A 23455-nucleotide genomic window follows, 5' to 3' on the forward strand; every position below is an offset into this window, starting at 1 on the left:
AGCCCAGAGGGCTAAAGGGAAACCTGGTGTCCACTTCTGTGCTCGGTGCTGGAGTTATACCCGCCGAGTGGAACCTAGTCCCTGTGCTCAAGACATGTGGTTCTAAATGGTACAGACATGTAACCAAACGAATGCAAACACTAAGAATTACAACAGCAACAGCCACTATTTACTGAGCACTTCATAGACACAGACACGCTACACACCTGTTTCATCTGGGATGCACAAACCTAGGAGTTGGATGCTATTGCTGGAATACCCGTTTCCCAGTGGAGAAAACGAAGGGTTTAAAAAAGACAAATGGCTCTTGGTAGACCACACACTTAGTAAATAGCGGACTATGAAACCCCAGCCCCCAAGTAACCATCGCTGCACGGTCTACGAATGCATGGTGGTAAGTGCATCAGAACCCAAGCATGAAAGAGAGCATCTCCTATTATGCAGGGAAATGGTGGTCAGAGAAAGCTTTTCCAAGGGGAATAGGATGGGAAGAGGGAGTGGAAGTTAGTAGCAGACAGACAGGAGGGAGAGGGAGGGCATTGCCATCAGACTGAATGACCACCTGGATGAGCTGTAACTTTCTAGTTATAAATAGAGAACTTGGATCTAGAGACTAAGGCTCTTGCTAAGTACTCATAATAGTAATAATAATAGAGTAGTAGATAATAATAACATCATATGGGGAAAGCTGGGGTCGGAATCCAAAATGCTAAAGTAGCTATAAACTCATTCTTTTTCTTTTGTTTTTATTTATTTTTAATGTTGGCTGTGCTCATATAGTTCATCAAGGGAGTAGGCCATAGAGGGCAGGAGACTTAGGAACAGAATTAGATCCTCAACAAATACCCCAAGTTTACCTTCACTATACAGAGTTTACCCCAGATGAGGATTCTACATAGACTTTAGCATATTTTTTAAAATATTTTTTATTGACTTCAGAGAGGCAGAGAGAGATAGAAACATCAATGATGAGAGGGAATCATTGATCAGCTACCTCCTGCATGCCCCACACTGGGGATCAAGCCCACAACCCGGGCTTGTGCCTTGACCAGGAATCGAACTGTGACCTCCTGATTCATAAGTCGATGCTCAACCACTGAGCAACACTGGCCGGGCTAGCATATTTATAACAGAGGTTAATCCTCATCATAGATTCATTTATTAAGCATGTCGTACACCTGGAAAAATGAAAGCGCAGAGAAAATACCCCACTTGAGACCTCCTTCCTCCAATCGCTCATGTAATAATGTCCGGGTCCCAGCCCACAGTTGATGAAGGAAACTACACTGGCAGGGTGGGGGGTAGAGATGAAAACTCAGCTCACAACTTCCTGTACATTTTCCTTTCCTTTAACTTCAACACAGACAGCCTGGCCAGGAAAGTCTGTCTAGGTAATCCACCGGTACAGACAGCATCCTGGAGTCATCCTTCAGCAGGTTCCTCGGAGGCCAGTCAAAACCATCACATCTCCAGTAGGGAAGCCAGAATGTCTATTATTTTAAACATATAATTGATTCTAATTCATCACTTATCTCTGGGTGACAGATTTTTATATAGTTTATTATCTCCGCAGCAGCATGGGGCCCGGAGGGGCTGCCTCCTATTGTTCCGCGTGCCCTGCCGGGGCCCCAGCCACAGCTGCTTCCCTATCTGTCTGATTAAGCCGGGGAATCTGGTATCTCAGGGTCCCCAGGTAACTGTCAGCATTGCGCATCCTCCGATGGCAGGATTAAAGGCGCCTTTCACCCCTCTCCTCCTTGACCTGTCTGTCACAGTTAGTCTTTCTGCTTGCTGATTAAATTGGGACTCGGGGTCCCCAGGTCCTGATAGATCGCAATCACTCCTGTCCCCCTCACCCTCACACATAATCCTCGCACAGATGCTCCCAAGGCCTTGGGAAGGAGGCAGAGACCCAAGATCAGAGGCGCCTGCCTTCTGGTCTTTCTGGGGCTCTGCTATCAGCCGAAGCCACCAAATATCCCATCAGGTCTTCCCTTGCCATGCCAACCTTTTGTTCCATCTCAGTGAATCAAACCCATTTCCCTCTGATGAGAACAGCAGTGAGCTGCTGTCTTGCCATTGTTTCTCCTGGGAATGCTGTTCTTTTCATCAGCCTCGGCTCTGCACAGCCCCGACGTGCCCGGGGACTCAATGCTGTATTTGTGTGCATAGCATACACGGTGTTCCAGACTCTGGCTCCTCAGACGGCAGGGATCTGAGGGGGACACTGGGATGGCAGAGGGCAGGGGTGAGGGGACCTTCATCATCATCTCACTGTCATTTTTTTCTTGTTTTGTTTGCTCCCAGGAGCCTATTTGTTTCCCACAAATTTCAATCTGTTTCTCACTGAGTCACCTGTTTCTGTCACTATTGACATCTTGGTCTAGACCAGCCACATCTTAGAGCTGAAACTTTCTCAAGCGTGTTCCTGGACACACGTTTTGTGTCTTCAGAGTCACAAAGGCCAGCCCCTGGGAACCTAGCTGCTTGCAGCCCACACCGTAGGTTCACTTTAGGCCCAAGAACTTGCCTGACCCCTAGAGAGCCCCTTCCTTCCTCTTTCCCGTCAGAGGCCACGTGATGGCTTCTAGCGTATTTCCATCTCTGACTTGAATGCCCCCGGCCACTTGTCCATCCTTCAGGACCAGAGAAAATATTCTTCCCTTTTGTGAGCCTCCTGAGTTCCCCAGGAGGGACGTCTGTGCTGTCACACTCCTTTCCTCCTGAACCGCCCCATCCTTGTGCAAGAATCTGTGTGTGTGTCTTCACCTGTGAGTGTGAGTGTGGTAGTGTTTGTCCAATTTAGCTGAGTGATTTGAGGGCACTCACCCAATGGCTCTGTCAGACAAGGCTGGCCATTTTATCCATCTCATCACTGGGAAGGAGCCTCTAGTTTTTTGTGTTGTTGTTGTTGTTGTGTGTTTTTTTGATGTGTGTCTTTTTAATATTGATTAAATTTTTATTGATTTCAGAGAGGAAGAGAATGGGAGAGAGAGAAAGAAACATTAATAATGAGAATCATTGACCAGCTGCCTCCTGCACACCCCACACTGTGGACCAAGCCTGCAACCTGGGCATGTGCCCTGACCGGGAATCGAACTGTGACCTCCTGGTTCATAGGTCGACACTTAACCACTGAGCCACACTGGCCGGGCCCTCTTGTTTTTGTCAGGATGGCTCCTGTGGGCCCGGCTACAGCGTGCCACGGAGCAGCGTTTCTGCCTCCTCCAAAAGCCCATCATTCACTTTAGTGTTTGGAGGTATTCATACCCAAGAAGGTGAAACAGCAGTCCCCAAAACAGTTCACATTACGCTTAGACATGAACCAAGCATTTTCAGGAAAGCGTGCCAAACCCCAAATGTACATGCAAGTGTCATATGCACCAAGACCTCTGAAGTCACCCCCCCCCCCACCCAACTAAAGGTCAGATGATCAGAAACTTATCGCAAGTCAACTCACTGCCAGTTGCCCGTTACTCTGCAAAGGAAGCCATCTTTCCTTAAAACACAATTGAGAGAGCTCCTTGCTACCAGCAGGCCTGCCCTTTCCCACAGTAGCTCCTCTCAGCCCCTTATGGGATGAACTTGGCTTCAAAGAAGGGATTCCTGCCTCCAAACCTTCTCTTCCAGATCACACCCTCTCCCTCCCCCCCCCCCACGCCCCCCTCCCTGGAAGTGACACTGCTGTTTTCTGCAGCAAGTGTAAAGCACACAGAGACGCAGTTTAGGGACAGTTAATTTCCAATTCTTTCCAGATGGGCTGGAATAATATCCCCAGGTGGTAAATACATTATTAAGAAGGCAGTTTGGTGTGAAATTGGCTATTAAAATATAGATAAAGTTTAATATATTGAGCTCCTTGTCAGAAAAATCACTTTAGAGGGAGCTTATTATTTGTTTGATATTAAAAGAGTCACAGCTCCGCTCCAAGTGACAAATGGAGGGGGGTGGGGGGAGAAATGCCACTGGTAATGAACAAAAGCTTTTTAACATTTAAATTTAGGTTTTTCTTGTAGCTCTGCATGCTGCCCTGCACATGCCCGTGTGGTGCAGCCAGAGGCGGGCGCCGGAAATGTCAGGAACTCAGGAGCCAAGGAGGCTGCCAACCTGGCTCCAAACAGCCTGAGTCTCCCCAAAAGAAAGAGCCACCAGGTAGCAGAAATGAAGTTTTAGGGCGGTTCCCTTGGCAACGCAGTGGAAAGGAGATAGGCGTCTAAATCAGGACAGAAAGTCTAGGCGCCTCCCTCCTTCTTTCAAAGTATCCCAACCTCCTGCAGCAGAAACCTCAAATGCAACTATTTCAGGAGGCCGACTGCTCCCAGCCCGCCAGCCTCGGGGAGCCAGCTTCCCTGTATAGACACTTCACTGAGCCAAATGAATGAAAACTGAAGCTGACCGGAGGGGACGGTGTGCTAGAACTTCAGAATACAAACCTGGAGCTATATCGTTGTTATAAAATACCCATGACCAAACCAAGTACTTAATAGACAACAACCCCTGTTTAACAATACCACCTCTCAAGAGCTCTACTGGGAGGTGTCCTCAATCTATTCTTAGAGCTGGCTTTATTATTCCTCATACTACAGAATCCTTCAGAAAAGATGTGAAACTCCAGAATGAAGAGCAGAAGTGATAAAAGATATATAAAAACACAACCTATTTCATCCAACAAAAAATAAATGGCTCCCTATTTGAAGATTTATATATATATATATATATATATATATATATATATATAGATAGATAGATAGATATAGATATAGATATAGATATAGATATAGATATAGATATAGATATAGATATAGATATATAACCTAATAATAGACAAACATGTAAATTGACCATACCTCCGCTACGCCCACAGCCAATCAGAGCGAGTATGCAAATTAGAAGGCCAAAGATGGTGGCTGCCCAGCTGCTCCAGGCGCTGAGTGGCCAGGCGGGGCAGGACACCTGCTATGATAGGGAGGGTGGGGGGGGCGAAGGGATCTACAGGAGTGGAGTGCCGCAGCGAAGACAAGACTGCAGACTCCGGAGTCTGCAGCGAATACAAAGATGGCAGACTCCAGCTGGAGTCTGCAGCGAAGCAGCGAAGATGAAGAAGGCAGACTCTGGCCGGAGTGAAGGCCTGCGTCCCAGGTGCCAGAGGAAAACCGGTGCTGGAAGCCAAGGGAAGGAAGGCCTATTGCACGAATCTCTTCATGCAACAGGCCTCTAGTGTGTGTGTGTGTGTGTGTGTGTGTGTGTGTGTGTGTGTGTGTATACTAGAGGCCCAGCGCACGATTCAATCGTGCGGGTAGGGTCCCTAGGCCTAGCCTCCTGCGATCAGGGCCATCTTCTGCCTGTTCGCCAGTGCCCAGGCCCAATGCTGCCTCCGCCGCCACCACTGAGCTGCCAGGCTGTTGGGATCACCAGCTCATCCCCAGCTGCTGCCGCTGCTGCTGGGGCTTGAGGCGCTGACGAAGGGGAGCACGGCAGGGGATCCGGGTGCGGACAACCGGCTCCCCGCCTCCGATGGCAGCGGAGCTGGGTGTCCAGGGTGTCCGAGGCAGCCCCCCTCAGCGGCCGCCAATCCAGCCGTTGAGAGGCGGGGGGGGGGGGGGGGGGGGGGAGTCCCGCGACTCTCAATGGCCGGATATGCCACCCCGAGTCCCGCCCCCCAGCCTCCCACCGCCCAATTGTGGGCGTAGCGGAGTGATGGTTATTTGCATATTGCCTTTTTATTATGAAGGATAAAAAAAGGAGAAATATGCTAATTAACCAGGACACCATAACGGCTCGACCGGACAGGAGGAGGTTGCATGCACAGCATCGGGGGCGGGGCGGCAGGGGCCTCTGCACACCTGCACTGGGGGAGGGCCTGATCAGCAGCGGCTGCGGCTGCTTCAAGGGCCAGAGAGCAAGGCAGGGGCAGACCAGCAGCAGCTGCGACTGCTGCGGGGCCCAGGGAGGGAGGCAGGGACGGAACGGCGACTCAAGGGTGGGCGGCGCCACGCAATTTTGAATCATGCCCTGGGCTCCTAGTGTGTGTATATATATGCTGCCCCATGTCGTCACAAGATGGCCGCCCCCACGTAGTTACAAGATGGCCACCCCCACACCGTCACAAGATGACTGCCCTCACATATTATTGCGGGAGGGAAAGATGAAATGTTTAGATGGGGTCTTTAAAAGGAAAAAATGACTAATGACTATTAAACAGAGTGAAAATCCTTACTTTAATATTTAGCACAGCATTGCCTACATTCTCTCTCTCACCCTCACACTCTCACACACATACATGTGCACTCCTGAGATGGCCCATCTCCTTTTCTTCCCAAGAGTAGACCTTTATAACAAGAAGAGCAGTCCCTGATTTTTAGGCTGAATTGAGAAGATGGGTCGCAACGGAAGGCAGAGAACAAGGCTGTGTTTTGTACCTAGACTCTCTTGGAGTATGGATTAGACATCTGTCTTTCCATAACACATTAGTCAGTAGTTGTCACGGAGCGGTAAGTAGCCTCAGTCCACACCCACGTTCCCCACTGGCACTCGCGGACCGTGTCATTACTACCTGCTTGGAGGGTGGGAGAGTGGTCTTGTCATAGACTTAGCATGATGACTGGATTATACGTGGTTGGGGCCACACTGAGCGTCAGCCTTCCAGGTGCATTTCAATCAAACATTGCCCAGATTAGAGACACTGTGGGCACTGGGGTGGGATCCTGCATATCTGTAGGTGGCTTCAGCCTCACAGCACTTATGTATTAAGTCACAGGGGGACCTCTGTGGAGCTGTGAGCAAGAGGCATATGTTCAAAGAGATGCTCACAGTCTGTAAGGGTGTTTCTAGAACCCATGCTTCATTCTGAAATAATCCTATATAATAAAGAGGTAATATGCAAATTGACCCTCACACCCTCAAGTCACAAGATGGCCGCCCCAACATTGTCACAAGATGACTGCCCTCACATCATCTCAAGATGGCCGCCCCCACATTGTCACAAGATGTCCACCCCCATGTTGTCACAAGATGGCCTCCCCCACATTGTCACAAGATGGCCACTCCCACACTGGCACAAGATGGCTGGCAGGGGAGGGCAGTTGGTGGGACCAGGCCTGCAGGAGAGGGTAGTTGGGGGTGATTGGGCTGGCAGGGGAGCAGTTAGGTGTCAATCAGGCTGGCAGGGGAGCAGTTACGGGCAATCAGGCAGCCAAGCAGGCAAGTGGTTAGGAGCCAGCAGTCCTGGATTGGGAGAGGGATGTCCGACTGCCGGTTTAGGCCCTATCCTGCAGGACCATCGGACATCCCCCAAGGGGTCCCAGATTGGAGAGGGTGCAGGCTGGGCTGAGGGACACCCCCCCAGTGTATGAATTTCATGCACCAGGCCTCTAGTTATTGCAATAAGAGCCTTGTTAGTTATCAGTGATAAATGTTATCTTTTTTCTTTTCAGTGACAAGTAGCTGGGATCAGAACTTTGTACAGAGAGAAATCTTGAACACAGTTTCAGAGAGGTAAAATAAATGGATCAGACACTAAGACTGGGCTTGAAACTCGTGAGATCTACAGAGGAGTTTAAAAAGGGGGGTGCAGGATTCTGGAGATCAGGAATGGAGCCAGAGATATTTCCCCTTAACTTATTCCATTGAATAAGCCTGATGAAGTAGGTGCTATTGTCCTAGTTCCAAAGATGAAGAAGATGTTTGTAAGGAAGCTGGGCACCAACACATTGTGCAGAGTGAGCAGGCATCCCAGAGAGTGGGTCTCACTCTTCTTCTGCCACCTAATCGGAGGCTGCTCCCCCTGCCTTGCCTGAGAGTCATTTCCTGCAGTCAGCACCCCTTGGGACATAACTGTCTCCTTAGAGATTCCAGGGAGGAAAGAAAGTGTGATTTGCTGCAGCTCAACTTATTATCTAATTTTTATTTTATTTTTTGGCTCCTTTGGATTCCTGTGGTGTTGATGTTTTATTAATGGTTCTGTGCTCTCCTCGGAGGCAGTTGGAATCCTGTCTGTCATCTGCAATTGACAGCTGAGCTCCAGCAGGTAGAGCGAGGAGAGCTGTGGGTGCTCTGTTGGGAGAGGCAGCGAGCAGTCTGAAAACACCCTCCACAGGCCATGGAGGCCTCACCTTGTCATTCTGCCTGCACCTCATTGTTCTTCTAATACTTTCCTTTGAAAGCCTACAGATATAGCCCATTTCCAAGGAATCACTCTACTCTGCTCCGTTCTATCCATCAGCAGGTGAGGGGACCTGCACTCCCGCTCTGCCTCAGGGTCCCCTGGATGTTAGTTGACATTGGCCTCCTATGCATTCAGTCTACACCATACCTGCGGGTGGATAGGGACTCAGGACCTAGACCATATCTCCTTCCTTCCATTGTTCCCCTCTGGGCTCCGCTTCTCCCCTGTATCTGAGGGAAGCTGATCAAATGCCCCTCCCCCAGACAGAAACGGGTGGCTTGTGATGTTTTTGTCTTTAACCATCACAGCCTTCTCCGGACTCTGCAATGCCTGCCCCTCCCACTCACCTCCACTGCATTCAGCTCATCTAATACCACCCGGGCTGCTGCCTGCTTCTTCCTGTCCTTCCCTCCTTCTATCCTTCCTCCTTCCCAATCTATTCTGTGCGCAGTCAGAGCCACCTTTCACATATACCTCTCCTTTGCTTAAACTCCTTAATGGCTTCCCATGAAGCTTAGAATGAAATCCAAATCTAACCTCTGCCCACTCTGGTGCCTACCTCCCAAAGCAATATACCTGGGCCCTGTTTCCTACCATAGCTCCATTGCCAATGAGTTCCTGAGAAAGAGGGGATTCTAAAAGAGTAATTGTGGAATGAATGAATGAATGAATGAAGTCTTTCTTGCAACTTGCCTGGAAGTAACATGACAGCAATGTGATGTGGATACATCCAACAACTGAGGTTTCTGCCTAAATTAATGCTTTTCACCCCAACTCCTGTGTTCTCCATTTCTACCCCTCCTTGGCTCTTTCTGTAGGAACATATGACAAACCATATTGGTTGAGACCAGTGCATCTGATCTCCTCCGCATTTCCAGGGATAAGACATCCTTTTTACAGAATATTTGTTAGTGGGACCCATTTCTCAGGAATTACAGGCATAGTCTAAACCTTCACATCATACTGTTCTGGTGGTTCAGTGACCAAGAAGAAAGTTTTCGTCTTGGGTTGATACTTAACAATGTATTAAGCATATCTTATCCAGATTTTTCTTATGGATATCTTCTGTAAATCCCATCTTCAAAAAAAAATCACACAAACAAATCCTATTATTTCATAAACTCCTCTCTTTCAGAAGATGGGCATTGCCACCTATACCTATGTCTGGCCCTGAGGGCAGAGACCTCTCATTGTTACTCAGTCTGCACATTTATCTTTGCCCTTAATCATGGCATCCTGGAATTTCTAGGCATCCACTGGGTTAGCGATGGCCCTATGATTAAATTCTGGCTAATGGGATGTGTGCAGCTTCCCAGGCAAGTTCTTAAAGCCAGAGCACCCTTCTCCTTGTACTTCTCCCTTCCGATGTCTGGAATGTGGGCTCCATGGGCAGGGTGATATTGACCATTGCAGTCCTCCAGCTACCCCGGCACGGAGAGTGCACCGCAGAACCAGGGCCCCGGTTATCCACTCGGCATCCTCCGCAGAATGTGAAGGAGCGACTTCTTTCCTTTTAAATAGCCAGAAAGATCTGTCTTACTAAATCATCCTAACTCTTTTGTCACCGATTAACCTTATATGAATTACACTCTGCGATTTGCACACGTTTTGGTGCAGAGTGCCATTGGAAGCTTCTGGCAAATTGCTACACCCCGCTGGACAGAACTACAGCCAACACACACTGAGTGGAAGGTGGTCAGTGCCTTTGCCCAGTCCCTCGAGTCTGCTGCTTTCACTTTTTCTACTAGAATTGCCCCCACACCTTTCTGCATGCACTGTGAGGTATGAAGTCCTACGCACTGGCCCAGTGGTCGGCAAACGCATTAGTCAACAGAGCCAAATATCAACAGCACAACGACTGAAATTGCTTTTGAGAGCCAAATTTTTTAAACCTAAACTTCTTCTAACGCCACTTCTTCAAAATAGACTCGCCCAGGCCGTGGTATTTTGTGGAAGAGCCACACTCAAGGGGCCAAAGAGCCACATGAGCCTCAGTTTGCCGACCACAGCACTGGCCTGACAGCACGGGCCCCATACAGGCTCCCAGGTCTCCCTGCCGCCTGGGAATGGACACTCCGTGGAGGTGGCCGGGCACAAAGTGGGGGAAGAGACAACTACTTCAGAACGCAGTGAAGGTACCTGGACAGAGTAGGGGGGACCCCAGGCGGCGCATGGACCTGTCAGGGGCTGGGATGGGGTGATGCTGTCGGCCTGTGCGGGAGACCTGCCTGAGGATCGTTTGTAAAATACCTGAGCCATGAATCCTTCACGCCCGGAGCAATCACGCCATCACATTAACTTAATTTTTTAAAGGAGAGGCAAATTTCAGGGAAGAAAAGCACTTCTCTTTCCCAACGTTCAGATCAGATGTCAAACCAGTTCAAGAGCAGGTGTAACCCCAAAGGAACCCCCACCCCCAAATTTACCAAGTACCTGTACAGGTGCAGCCCACAGATGGCGACCTTGGAAACTCTGCCCTGCGCAGCACAGTATAACTTCTTTTAGAGTTTGCGTCTCCCTTCCTTTTAAAGGCCTGGCTCCCCTGGTTTCTATGTAGAGCACAGGTCCGCCTCCAAACCACCTCAGCAGAGCTGGGCATTGACTCCACCTGTTACCTGTGTGATTAGCTCAGCCACAGAACAGATACACCGTGCTTACAGGCCCATTAAAGAGTCAAAGAGTGCTGTTATCAGTTGTTTATCTCTAAAATGCACACAAAGCCCAGCTGATTATTCTATTAATTTCTTAATGAACCCGTCCAGGAGCCGGATTCTCTGTTCCTTGGGAAGGCAGGGTAGGAAATTGAGCTTTTAAAGGGGTTTGAGCCCTTGGAGCTCAAGCTTAAAACTTTGCACGAGCTTGTGGAAGCTGAGAGACACGTGCTGAATTTCATCTTGTGTTTCCATTCTTTTCATCTTTTATTGAAAGAGCAGGCACAGAGAGCGACAATGAAATTAGACTGGGGGGAAATTCAGTGTCTAATCGAAACAGCCCATGCAGACCGAGACAAAGGCCAGGTGTGGATGTTTTGAAGAGTTTTTTAGCACATGTATCAGGTCTTCTTGGCGACAGATCTCTCAGCTTTTTTCAGTTGGTACATGAACGGTGATTCTATCTGAAAACAAAGGATTCTGAGGAGAATGGTTTATATTGTTATATTGTCTTGTACGTGGGAGCTCTTGCATGAGAGCCGACAGGTATCTGCAATTGCTTTTGGTCCACAGGGCACCGTGTCAACAGTGACCGTCCCTGGGACCCTGCAGGGCTCCATGCTCTGGTTCTCCAGGGAGTCCATGACCCCCTTCATTTCCCAAGTCTCTTGGGCAGAAAGATGGCTTAAAGATAACATCGTTGGCCAAGGGATCCCTCGCCCACCCTACTGACTACAGATGAAGGTCAGTTCATAGATTAGTCTCATTGGTGACTTACAGTAAGAGAGTGGGTACCTCATAAGGAACTGACTGTTGATCACTATATATCCCTGCTGATGGGTAAACAATGAACACGGCAAGTAGGCGGTACAAACAAAAAAAGATCACCATCAAAATCGGAACAAAGGTTCAGAAGAAATCCAAGACTGTGCTGAGGATATTCCTTTCCCGATTTTTTTTTTTTTTTCTGGTGGATTATCAGGCTCCCCCTCCAGACCAAGGCACTTATTTCCCCAGATGCCAGAAGCATTGGCTACAGAAAGTCCCCGTCAGCTGACCCCCTTTCTGGGACTGCCCTCAGAGGAAGGAAGGGAGCTGCCTCTTATGAGGTCACCTCACAGTCACCTTGCTTTATCTGAGTCACACTGTCCCATCTGAGGTCACCTCGTTGCAAGGTACTGGGTTGTGTGGAAGGACAAAGATGTGTCACCCTTCCCTGATCCAGAAGCAGCTTAAAGAGCCATTTCAATGCCAGAGTTTCTCATAGGGTTGATTAAGGACTCTGGTAGGACACCAAGAAAACCCATCCATTCTGTGACCCATCCCGATTCCCACCCTGGTTTCAGGTAGTTTCCAAGAGTGTTCTCAAGTACATTTTCTGCACAAAATTCTCCAGCTGACAGTCTATTTTCACCAAGCCCATCCTAAAGTCTCTGATAATATTGTTTGACTTCCTCGTACACAGGCCTGATAAAGGAGTCACAGCAAGAAGAAAAGCCGAATAGTCCACATTGCTAAGGACATTAAATGGATTAAGTTCTCACATGCAATGATTACTACTTGGGCATCTATATCAACAATTTTGATTACTCAATCAAAGTCTGCATATAGGGAAGTTTCCAGAGGAATTAAAAGCATTCTTTGAAGCTGTCTAATTTAACATAGAACAATAACTTAGGTTAACATTTATTCAATCTTTATCTTTTCATGGAAAATGCCAATTGTATCCACCATAGAGAGATACAATTCCTGATCTCATAAAACTTCAAATTTTGTAAGTAAACAGACATAAAAGACTTGCTTGTCAAAAATGTAGTGGTGCACTTTTGGCAGAGCTTGCTAATGTGAAAAACAATAGACCAGAATAAAAAGAATGCTCACAGTTTGTCCAAATATAACAGGGTGATATCACTAGCAGCACATTAAGAAGTCTGGTACTTTCGTTTCTAAAATCAGCTGTGTCGATACGAGATAGCTGAATCTGGCCTACCAAAGTGCAAAAACCCCAGGCGACTGAAAATCAGCCCAGGGTATCCAGCCCAGGGGAGGTGGACCTCGGCTCATTTCTGCTCCAGCTAGGTGGTATTGAGTGCTGAGTTCATGCTAGGCCAGCATTCGAGGCCATCGGAAGAATATGCCAGATTCCAGAAGTTTGGTAATTCAGTCATCTGAGGTCTTAGTCCCCTTTTGTAACCTGCCATTTGAGCCCATTTCCACAGCCTGTTTCTGGTTGGGTGCCTCTGGGTTCCCTCCCCACTGTCCGTCCAGCCTTTCCCACTGGAACAGTCCTTTTCACTCTGCAAGAATCAGTTTGAAAGTTAGCCCTTTGGTGGAATCAACTCCTCCACCCCTCCTCCAGGCAGCCGAGGAACAGTTGGTCCACAGTCTGCCACAGCGTTCGTTATGGAAACCTATGTGAGGGCTGCAGGTGGGCCATGTCACTGTGGTTCAGCATCTGGGGATGTGTGGGATGTATGGGAAGTACTCATTGCTGCCCTGACCGGTTTGGCTCAGTGGATAGGGCATTGGCCTGTGGACTGAAGGGTCCCAGGTTCGATTCCAGTCAAGGGCATGTACCTTGGTTTCAGGCACATCCCCAGTAGGGGTTGTTCAGGAGGCAGCTGATTGATGTTTCTCTCTCATCAATGTTTCTAACTCTCTATCCCTTCCTCTCTGTGAAAAATCAATAAAATATATTTTTTTTTTAAAAAGAAAGTACTTGTCGCTATTGGTTAAGTGAATTAGATGTATAAATAAATAGATGAACAAATCAAGAGCAAATTCTCAATGCAAGAGGGGGCAGCTTGGGAGTAAGGAGACTTGTAAGAAGAAGATATCTTGAAATACTTAAAAAGTTATTAAAGTATCCTTATAAAGGATACAATAAAGAAGTTTGAACTAGATCATAATTAAATGGAGGGCATCTGTAACTAATTCAATAACTGTGACCAAAAGGTTCTGATGAATGAATGACTAGTATTTCCGGAAGGAGGTCTCTCATGATGACTGTCTCTAAGAGGCCTTATCCTATTCAATATGTTTACCAATGTCTTGAATAATACAAACAACAGGCCCGTCAAAATGTATGGTTGACATGAAGGGAGATGGACTAGTAAATAAATTGGAAGATGAAGCTGGATCCAAAAATATCTCAAGAAACTGGAATTATGAGCTGAGTTTACTGCGGTGACATGAAGAGGGAGAATGGAAGAGCATGCCATCTGAAACACCTGTACAATAGAGGGTGAGAAGCATGCAGCTAAGTGCCGTGTTTGTATAAAGCCCCAGGGAGTTTAGCTGCGTGGATGTTCATAATGAGTTCACATCATGAATCAAGTTTAAAAAAAAAAAAGGTTAGTGCAAACGCAGGTGACATTGGTTAATAAAATTATGTAGGTATTTAGGTGTACAATTCTATACTACATCATCTGTATATTGTATCGTGTGTTCACCACCCAAAGTCAACTCTCTTTCTGTTAGCGTAGGTAGCTAGATGTTAACAAAGGAAGGGGAGCAAAGGGAATCAGACATGAATAAGCATAATAAGCTGAGTCTGATTATAAGCCTGCTGCACTGGAAAACTGCAGCATTCATAGGCTCCCCAGGGGACCTCTGCATCCTCCACCCTTGGGATAGAGTCTAGACTGGACTGAACCAATGGCGCAGAATAGAATTTTTGGACACTGGTCTTTGTTCTGGGCCTGACGAAGGCAAGGTTGGACTTTTGCCACAGTGGGTCGGATGGAAAGGAGACATCAGAAACCTGGGCACAGCCCTTTCATTCAATCCCAATAAATCTTACCCCTAAACCTCAGCCTCCCGTGTGGGTCCCCAGAAATGCGTTTCTGGCAACTCTATGAAAGGACCCCATTTCTACCAGCAACACTTCCGTCACCATTTATCCCTCCGATGCATCCTTCTACCTCCTGCCACCCCCCTTTTCCTCTTGTGATCACCTTTCTGTTGTCTGTGTATAAGATGCTTTTTTTCCGGGTGGGAGGGTGCTTAATCCCTTCACTTTTTTCAAGGAATGGGAGATCGTTCAAGTCCCTTCAACATGCAGGGCTCTGAGGTGAAGTAGAAAGACTTTGGACACTAAGAAGACATTGGATTGTAGTCCTAGTTCTGACAAGTGGCAAGTCACTTTGTCACTCCTAGCCCCCGGTGCTCCTCTGCAGAATAGGGCTAGCATTCCTTCTGCATAGCTTACAAGGTTGTTAAAAAGTCAAATAAAATAGCGTGCACTGAAAGCTTCTAGAAAGGCTGATTAAGTATAGTATGAGATCAGTGTGTTCTTCGTGTCATTGTTCGTGCTACTGTTATTAAGATCTTCGTGCTCCTTCATTCACCTACATCCCCTCCCCTGCAGTACTCACTCTCCTCCGAAGAACTGTAATTTATACTGCCAGGTAGGGAAAGCTGTTGCCTCCCTGAACTGGTCCAGAGCAGGGACTGACAAGCTTTTCTGGTAAAGGCTACGCAGTAGATATTTTAGGCGGTGTGGGTGATAAGGTCTATATTACAACTACTCAACTCTGCTGTTGTACCATTCAAAAAAAAAAGTCATAGATAATATGTAAACAAGTGAGCACAACTGTATTTCAATATAGCTTTATTTAAAAAACAGGTGGGTGGCCAGATTTGGACCTCAGGCTATATAGTTTGCTCACCAATGGTCTAGACAAATGGCTTTCTACTGGGGGCAATTGTGCCCCACAGGGGGCATTGGGCAACGTCTGGAGACATTTTTGGTTATCACAACCGGGAGTGATGGTGTCATTTTCCTGGCATCGAGGATGTAGAGATTAAGGGTGCTAATAAACATACCATCATACACAGGACAGCCCTCTACAACAACAAAAAAGTAGCCAGATCAAAATGTCAATGGTGTCACTGTTGAGAAATGCTGGTCTAGACAAAAGATATCATTTTCTGTGTGTAGCCAAGATCCTCATCATCAAACTTGACCTCCTGCTTCACTTCTGGGACCCAGATTACTACAGAACCCTAGAACAGTGGTTGGCAAACTCATTAGTCAACAGAGCGGCAAACCATGGCTCGTGAGCCGCAGTTTGCCGACCACTGCCCTAGAAGATTTGGTTTGGAAGTACTTGGAAAACAGAGGGGAACTAGAGATCTTTAGGTTAGTTCAAGTCAACTGTAAAAGAATTTAGTATGAACATTCCTCAATATGTTTCCTCTTCATTACTAATGGTGTATGTCGCACAGAACAGAAACTCAACTCAGAGTTTAAATTCGTCAGAGTTGAAACAAAGGTAGAATCGAGGGATCCTCTAATGCTGAAAAGAACAGGTTTGTGTTTGAATTTTTCCCATAGGGTTGGATATTTTTAGAGATTTGATGAGACCTCCCAGACGGCTCACTTCCGGTTGGCTTAGATATTTATCTGCCTCTGAATATTTTGATCATGGATTATGACCAGCTTATTTATAAGTTTCTCTTCTCCAACCCACATGTATTGGCCTAGTTCTGGTGCCATATTTTCTATTTAGAGAACTCTGCCATAAACCTCCCAAATTCCCAAAGCTAGAAGAATAGAAAAATGGATCAATTCATCTCAGTGTATGCGCTCAATGGAATATATACAGCAATCAAAATGAATGAAGTGTAGCTACAGGCAACATATAGAAGAAACTTAAGAATGCAATTACAAATACAAAAGATTACAAACAGCATGACACCTCTTCTAAATTGAAAAAAAACACACACTAAACAATATGCAGCTAAGAAATGTGCAGAGATATGACAAACCAGATAGATAAAAGTAGCTTTAATGATAGATCTATTGATAGGTTGATAGAGAGATCAATTAACTAATCAGTAGATAAGATAGGGGAGGATACAAATTAATAGACAGAAGTTATCAATGTTCTGGCTATTGTGTCTGGTGGGTGTTTAAATGTATGCATTGCATTTGGAAGGAAGGAGGGAGGGTGGGAAGAAGCAAGAATGAGGAAAAATGGCCATGCACATAAAAACTGTGAGAGTGTGGCCTGAACCCATAATTACAATTAATCTAATTCTGTGTGTCTGAGTTCCAAGTAGAAACAGAAATCTGGCCAGTCCCTCTTTTGCATACCAACTCCTGGGGCTCCCCATCACAATCGCAGGATACTGTGCAATCTCTTTGGCATGACACGAAAATCTCTTCCACGCCTGCTGCCCAACTTCCAACACCATGTGTGGTCACTGTTTATGCTTTACCACCTCCCGCTGCAATGGACTCTTTCCCACTCCTGACAAGGACCTTCAGACCACTCTGCCTTGGTCTGGCTGTTTCCTCCATCTGAGTCCTCCCCCAGTTCTCCACCTAGCAAAACCCTGTGCATCCTCCAAGACCCACGTGTCACCATGTCTGTGAAAACTTTGCTCGGGAATCGAACTGAGACCTCCTGATTCATAGGTCAACGCTCAACCACTGAGCCACACCAGCTGGGCTAATGCTTATGCGTGATACTAGTCCATGTTCAGCTGGACAGTTGATGCCCAACTTAACTTTATACCTGGATTTGAACCAATAAATGACTCTGTAACAGTCTTTCCCCCTTGCTAGCAGTTGGGGAAATAGCAGTATACACATTCTAAGAGTGATCAATGAAAAATTGACCAGGAGTGCTTGTGAATAACAGTCTTCTGTTTTCCAGAAGCTATAAACTGACCCAGAGAACAGGAGAGAAGGGCACCAAACCCTGGACCATGTAGCCATGACAAAGGGCCGAGCCTGGCAGGAAGCTGGCAGTCTGCTATAGAGCTGGGCCCTCTCTCTGTTGTGACAGACAATGTTCCTGCTGTAACTGTCCGTTGCTTAAAAGTAGTTACTCTTGTTATTCAAGAGTCTAGTAGCTGCGGTTATTTTTGCTTTGGCAAGAAAAAAATCCTTAAAGGAATAGAAAACTCACTTGCTCTTGAGGGGAGAACAGATTTACCATGAAGATGTGGACCAAGCAGAGAAATGTCTGGGATCAACTATGAGTGCAGGAAATAATAGGGAAAAAGTGCATATATTCTTTCTCTTTTCTTTTCATTCCTCTTTTCTTACCTTTTCTTTCCTCCCTTTTTTCCTCTTTCTCTCTTCTTTCTTTTCTTCTTGAAATGTGGCCAGCCAGAACAGGCGACGCACAGCCAGAAACACTACCACCAACCTCCAAAAATGTGTGTCAATCCAGACATGCCCTCTTGCGGGTCAAAAAAGTCTGACTCTCTTTTGAAGCTAGGTTACCAGGGAGATAGAAGGAAAGAGACACAGACGGTGCTCTGAGCTGCACTTGGAGGTCAGACAGTCTACTGTGTTATGGCTGGGTTCACACTGCCCCTGAGAAGCCATAGAGTAAAGAGCTCCAGCTGCGCTTGGCTGGCAACCAGCCTTCGCCTGACCCCAGGGCAGACGTGTCTGGATACAGAGCATCACCTGGGCCCGTACACCCCGAGGCACACTTTGAGTCACCCTAGCAACATGCCTCAAAGACGAATGCAGCCGATGTGGCTTCACCCGGCTCAGCTCTCTACGAGGACTGACGATATCAAACGCAGGGTCCAGCTCCCAGGAGCCACACGATGACCCTGAGAGACGGGCGACTCCTGGCTTTTCAGTCGGTGGAGCGAGTCTGAGCAGAGTCCCCAATCCCCAGTTCCCTGCGGTTCCCACACTCGCTGGGCTTTGTTCTCACGGGAGAGGCACCGGGAGTGATTCTGGTCTCCGCAAGCTGGCGAGATGAAACTGGCCGAGCAGGACTTCACGCTGTTGCTTCCTGGACACAAGGCATCCGTCTGGCCTGTGGGCGGTGCCTTTGTCTGTCTTTTGAAAAGGGCCAGCCAAGTAGCTACCAAGTCACGGACTCCCATCTGTAGGTGGGATGACCCCCAAGATGCAGACCAGACTGGAAGTGCAGCACAAGTCAGATGTCACTGTGCCCCTGAGGACTGGAGAAGGAACTCTGGGTATCAGAATGATGGTGGGTGAGGATGGGGACAGACAGATAAGGTCGGGCCCTGCTCTGCGGTGACCTCTGAACCAGCCCCTCTGAGCAGAGATAAGCTGGTCAGAAGGCTCCTTCCCTGGGCCTCCCGTGCAGACACCACTTGATATTTGAATCTAAAGGTTAATTAAGTGCAGCTGCCAGGCAAAAGGCCACAATCAATTATTGTGTCTTCTTGTCCGTTTCCGCCTATTCTTAATTATGCACATTGGGTTTGGGAAGGAGGTCTTTCAGCCAAGTGTTAGAAAAAGGGAGCCATTCGGTTTTGAACAGATAAATCTGACCCCCTAGAGTCTAGGGCCTGGACCAGGCGTTCATCTTCCTTCTCCCGTGGGCCCTGTGGCGGTCTGTGAGGGGAAAGGCAGTGGCCAGGCGCTGGACAGAATGTCCTAGAGAGGAGCCCTGGGCGGTCCTGTAGGCACAGAGAGAAGGGCGTGTCCTCAACCGCTTCCCCTGAGGAATTTCCCTGCTGGCGGCCACTCTGCTCCACCAGCCCTGGCTCTGGGCTTGCCCACACAGGCCTCCCTGGATGGACAGAGAGGCTCAGGCCCAGGCCCCGCTCTCCACCCTCCCGTCCCCTCTCCCACACATGCCGGCGCCCCTATGCACGCATGTGCGCATGCCGAACTCTCTGTCATGATTAACTATTTAAGATTCCACTGCTGCTAATCGAAGCGGCACGGGCTGTGCTCTCATTACGGAGATCAATTCCTGTTGAATATTCCCCTCCAGGGGCCGATGTGGTCAGAATGCGGTGATGCTTTCTGTCTGGCTCGCCCGGGCTAATGAGTGGCTGCTGCCACTGCAACAGTCACTTGCCTGCCATCAGTCAAAATAACAAGCAGAAGCTCCTTGCAGGGGAGCTGGTGTTCTCCATCCATCTACGCAGAGAGACAGCTTCGCAAACGGCCTGCCCATGCCAAGGAGCCAGGCCCGAGGTGTGGCGGCCCGCGTGGAAGGTGCGCTGCCAGTCACCTCGGTGTAGGGTCTCAGCCACATGGCCCTTCCTCCCCCTTCTGTCTTCTCACCCCTTCCCCACAAACACTCTGTGCATGGCTGTCTGTAAAGCCCACGCAGAACCCCTGGACTGCCTCTGATTGAACATATTCCTGTTGTCTGGTGTCTAGTTCAAGAGGAACCCCCAGGGAAAGGCGGCTCCTGAGACGGAGCTGAGTGTTCTAAGGGGAGCGGGGTGTCTGTGGCCTTGGGAGCTGTCTGCACTGGATTCCATCGCACCCTTTCCTGTTCTGGGAACTCAGCGTTGGAGGAGTGGGAAAGGCTGGATTTCAAGACGGATAAAAATAAACCAACTTCTGAAGTCCTTGGCTGGCACCTGGGAACATTAGAGGGCAATTTTTCTCAATTAAGAGGATGAGATCAAACAACTTCCAGGCAAAAAAAAAAAAAAAGACTTAATGGTATGGGATAGCAAGGCTTTTCTTTTAAGATTTGGGTCCATGGACAGTAATTTCAACAAATCCCATAAATATTATTCTCCCCCCACCGCCCCCCGTCTTTAGGAAAATCTTGCCATCAGTGATCTGAACAAGGAATAGATTGTAATCTTTTTCTCCCCAATTCCCTCCTCCCTACCTTCGCATGCATGACCCCTGTATGGATTGTCCTAACTAATTGATGCATATGACATCACAGGGCACTTAGCCTTGAAATGCAAATACGCCCTTGTCATTTATTCATTCCGTGTCTACTGTAGCGCTCACCTCTTCATCCCTCCAGCCAATCACATTTATGAGGCCCCTGCCATGGACCAGACAGTAGGAACTGACAGCAAGCAGCTGTCATGGTTCCTTCCTGGAGCTTACAGTCTAGTGAGAGGACACAGTTATGTAAACGAAGGAACACAATCATGTAGAGGTCACTGAACTCTGATCCTGCAATTTTTCCCCCAACATTTTTAGGCAAGAACACTTTCTGAGATAGAATTATAACTCCAGAGAGAAAAGGCAAATGAAGACTTCACACGGGTAAGCCTTTGTTCAAGTGGGCCTATGGCCTGGTCCAGCATTTCTGTGATGCAACCTATTTCACAAACTGGGGACTCAGTTGTCTTAGCTCGGTGGTCAGCAAACTGGAGCTCGCGAGCCACATGCGGCTCTTTGGCCCCTTGAGTGTGGCTCTTCCACAAAATACCATGGCCAGGGTGAGTCTATTTTGAAGAAGTGGTGTTAGAAGAAGTTTAAGTTTAAAAAATTTGGCTCTCAAAAGAAACTTCAATTGTTGTACTGTTGATATTTGGCTCTGTTGACTAATGAGTTTGCCGACCACTGTCTTAGGTGGTCAGCTCATTCCTAGGTAAGACATACTCAACAGCAATTAGGGTTCTGCATCTCCGCTGGAGAGCAGATAATCAAGTGAGCGGAGAGGGCATAGCTCTCTCCCTTTGCCACCTGCAGGAGGGAGAGATTCTTGCTCATGGAAAAGTCTGAGCCACATGTCATTGGAGAAAGAGTGGTAATAAGTACATGTCATTTCTAATCTTGCCTCTGCTGGACAAAGCTCAGGACAGTAAGGGAATGGGAATGGCAGCTGGTGCCACTCTGCGTTCAGGCTCACCCATCCTTTCATTCTCACCCGCCATTAAAAAGGTAATTAAACCAGGGTCTTGCTCACCGCTACTTGAGCTGGTGGAAAATAACGTGCCCCCAGTGCATACAGCAAACTAGCACCCCGGATCACGGGCATCGGGCACATTGAAGCATCCACCTGCCCAGTGTGCTGGGGCCTGTGCTGGAGAACAAAGCGGAGGGAGTGCTTGCTCTTTAAGAATCTGCTTTCTAAGCACATGCAGTGATCTGAATACACACAGACAGGCCACACCGCAGTGAAGCAAAACCATTAAACGAAGACGTAACTGAGAGAGAGGTACTGACAACCCTCACAGGATTTCCGTGGACGGATTCCTCGGGGGTGGGGAGCATCTGGGTTGCTAATGAGCAGAAGGGCCTGAGATACTCATCCTGCGACCCCGGGATAAGCCTGGGAGGGGGCTACAGTTTCCTGCCCACCCAGATGGCCAGTGTTCCTGGAGAAGGGGGATTTGGGGAGATGTCCAGATGATGAGAAAAATGACTCCATGCAGTAAACACCTGACAGAAACCACCTATAAATCCTGATGGCAAAGTCTTGTGAAGGGAACCTTAATGGACCAACTTATCATTCTTTCCTGCTCATGCCTTTCCTTCGTTTTCGTATTATGCTCTTTAACCAACCAAGGTAATGTTAATATTTATAACGTGGTACCCACCGTGATGGAGGAACAGATCTGGGTAAAAATTAATCATAAGGGGGTCCAAGATGAATCTCCAAGTTGTGGACTAGGTTTTGACTTTATCTGTGGAATAGTAGCAGCGATGCCAGCTACCTGGCAACTGTGCCTACTGTGTGGCAGGAACGATGGTAAGTTCTGCGCATAGACTACCTTATTCTGTCTTCAGACAGTCCTACATCATGGGTTCTATTGCTGCTCTTGTTACAGATGAGGAAAGTGAGGCACAGAGGTTAAGTTGCTTGTCCAAAGTTCCACAGTAGTTCAGTGACAAAGTGGCCTAATCTAACCCTAACCCTCCTCTTTGGGGTTTCCCCGCTAAGTCCAGTCAATCATTCTGCCGTGTTTGCCTGTCTGCAATGAACAGAGGCAGAAACAAGAGCTTCCAAGAGGACATGCTCACAAGAGGCAGGGCTGGGATCATCGCAGCACTACCCAAAATGCTACAGCTCTCCCACTGCCCATGGAGGAAGGGGGCGCATCTGTACACATATTACATCCCATCAGACCTGTCTAGTTCATCTTGTCCTTTTTTTCTGTAGAAGTGGGGAAACTAAACATGGTTATCTCTCTCTCTCTTTTTTTTTTAAATTGATTTCAGAGAGAAAAGGAGATGGAGAGAGAGATAGAAACATCAGTGATGGGAGAGAATCATTGATCGGCTGCATCTTGCACACCCCACACTGGGAATCGAGCCCACAACCCAGGCATGTGCCCTGACCAGGAATCGAACCGTGACCTCCTGGTTCATAGATCGACGCTCAACCACTGAGACATGTCAACCGGGCATGGTTATCTCTTTAATAACCCTGACCACTGCCACCCTGACCTGGCACAGTGCTTGGGGTTTCAGTGGCATTACCAGGGGCTGAGCCCTTCACCACACCGGTGCCTGTCAGGTCAAAGGCTCAGCCCCACTCTGATCTAGGCTCCCGTGACTGTCTTCTTCCACTAGCCGTGCTGCTGCCCGGGCTCTCCCCGGCGTCCGGCTGCGGCTCAGCTCAGCGGGCAGCTAGACAAGTGCTGCCTTCGCCCCAGGTGATGGATCTTTCCAGACAGCATTATTATGTCTGCAAAGCACTCACGATGCCCGGGGATGAAAGGAGTTATAAATGAAAGATATTATTATTAATAAGAATGTAGATGAACAAAGGGAAAATGTACTTGCCCTCACTATCCATCACCTTGCCGCACTTCACCTAAAGACCATGATCCGCGGGAGCCTCAAGGAAAGCCTATTTGCAGAAATCAATAACTGGTTTAAAAAATAGATCTGGGCTCCACTGGAGCGGACCATGCAGGGGATTCTCATAATTCTAGGCAGCAGTCAATATTAGCCATCACAGCCTCAAATAAA

The 23455-nt window shown here is 47.9% G+C and overlaps 1 protein-coding gene across 2 annotated transcripts in view; it reads right to left on the reverse strand.

Moving 5' to 3' along the window:
* The window catches only part of OPCML (opioid binding protein/cell adhesion molecule like), a gene marked incomplete at both ends in the record, with an annotated part of 895301 nt that overhangs the window by 466514 nt on the left and 405332 nt on the right, over positions 1 to 23455 (reverse strand). The window lies entirely within an intron of this gene.

Source organism: Cnephaeus nilssonii, assembly GCF_951640355.1.
Source record: "Cnephaeus nilssonii genome assembly, chromosome: 22".
In the NCBI taxonomy this organism is placed as follows: domain Eukaryota; kingdom Metazoa; phylum Chordata; class Mammalia; order Chiroptera; family Vespertilionidae; genus Cnephaeus; species Cnephaeus nilssonii.